Here is a 2,414-nt window from a genome sequence, read left to right on the forward strand (position 1 = left end):
ATAATAGTATTTAAAGGGAGAATACATGGCTATCATGTCTGTGAATACTGCTCCCGTATGTACAGCACTGTTTAACCTTCTTTTAAAAGTACCTGTGGTTCCCCTATGAAATAAAGTATGATAAAAACAAATCTTTTCTCTGTGTTTTCTTCATGTGGAGGTTCTGTTCACTAACTCCTATTGTTTAGCATAAGAGTGTGAATATACACTGACTGGCATTATTACCTGTTGCCTGCTGCTTAGAGGTTGTTCATAAGATTTCAACCCCAGTCCCTATAGGTTACATTGCCAAAAATGCTTCTTAATATGTAAATCTGCTTCCCTATAACCTTCCCTTGACCTCACAGCACGTCTTATGTATGCCATTTCGAAGACCTGTCTCGAAATTATATTGTTCCCAGGGACGTGGGAGTTCCAAGTATGTCTCGATGAAACACACCTTCGTGGAGTCCACAGTGGGCTCAGACGATTCCCTGAGGTGCACCATTACGCACGTTTTACACACACACACAGATGTGTTTGCTCCAATGTCCCTTTCTTGTGAGGCATCTAGCATGTTCTTGGTGAATAATAATAATAATAATAATAATAATAATAATAATAATAAACAACGCAAAACTGCGGAAATATGGTGACGATAGGTTATTGACCTACATGATTATCAAAATGATAGTGTTTGAATGCATTGATTATTATTTGACTTTTGTAAACTATGGCAAGAGGATTTTAGAACTATAATTCCATCAACGTATTATTGTTACGTGGGGGAATGCTGAATCGAATTCTACTTACGCGTTTGGAATTAAGAAGCTTATGTCAACAGAGCAGATCAATACAGACGCAACTTCTTTAGTTCTGAAAAACTCAAACATAATTAGTTCTTCTTTGCGAGACAACCAAGACGCAGCTTTACGGATAACTTAATTGCAATCATTTTGTATTTGTTTTTTAGACAGCTATCTGAAATTTGACATAATGGAGGACGATTTCTTTTCAGGTGAGAATTATGACATTATTATTTTAATTAAGGTCTACAAATTCTAACTTTTATTGAAAATATAAATCTGATTCGAAATGGAATATCAGTGAAAGTGTATAGTAAAGAAACCCACTGCAAATCACTGCTCACTACACAGTAAATTCCCCAGTGTTAAATATGCAGTGTAAAAATACATTGACTCTTTCCGAGTTATTACAACAACAGCTAGAGTAATATTCCCTCCAGTGTTGGTGATAATTCAAGGAGTTCATTGACACGGTGTCAGACGCACTCTGGAAAGCCCCGCCCATCATTTTTCAATCAGTCCCACCTGGTTTCTTTAAGCAGAATGTTTTCACAGCGCCATTTCACTGAATGCCATTTTCGAGTGACTTCGAACAACTGGGGTAAGTTTCTCCTAATCATCTATTAATTAAACGGATACTTTGGCATTTCAATAGAAGCAGCATTTTAGAATAACTTTATATTGTTGTTCACCATACACTCCAGCTGATCTTATATCTTAAAATACTGGTTACCAAAGGGCTAACGTCACCGTGTGCGAGTGTTCACATTAAGAGAATTAAGGCAAGTTAGCTAATGTCTAACTAGACAATGTCAGTAGAGGTAAAGTTAACGTTCTTAACAGAGTGTAGAGGGGTGATTGTGTTGTCTTTTTTGTAATGTCTCTCGATTCCAGTAAAATACGTTAACAACGTGCACGTGTGGGGAGTTGGCTAAGCTAATATTAGCTTGAATGGCTAGTTTACTTAACATGTGCGCGGGGAATATCCTACAACGATTAGCGTTAGCATCATCACAGAAGATGTAAATGAGCAACATTAAACTAGCTAATTGGAGGGTTACTGTTGTATTCTTTATCTAGCCTAACGTAGCTAACGTTCATAGATTCCAGTGAAAGAGCAAAGACTGCATTGCATTGTGTGGGGAGTTGTCGAAGTTATCGTGCCAATCAATCCAATCTGGCAACACTGAACTAGCTAGCTCGCTCCTCTCCCTGCAGTCAGTCTTTATTATATTGTACTGTGAAATTACCATAGCTAAGTAAATGAGTATTGGTGAAGAATTTAGTTGTCTCTCTTGTAATGTGTCATGATTGAAATACAAATGTAATGCTTTTTCATCCATTGTGGCCTATCTTGTATCACTACTTCCAGATGCTGATCAAGGTGAGGTTCAATGGTGAACAAAAATATGTCAAGATCATTGACCTGACACTTGACAACCTTTTGACTGAAGGTAAGCTTTTAATTTGCGATTTAGTCTGATTACTTTTACCATTATGATTGCAAATCTAATTGTAGGCTGTTGTTTTAATGTTTGTCACAGCTTTCCTGAAATTTGGAATCCCAGTTACCAGTTTATCAGATGCAAAGCTGTATGATGGATCTGGATCTGAAGTTGATGGGGATGT

The sequence above is a fragment of the Nansenia antarctica genome (genome assembly GCF_963989245.1).
Source record: "Nansenia antarctica genome assembly, chromosome: 2".
Taxonomy (NCBI): domain Eukaryota; kingdom Metazoa; phylum Chordata; class Actinopteri; order Argentiniformes; family Microstomatidae; genus Nansenia; species Nansenia antarctica.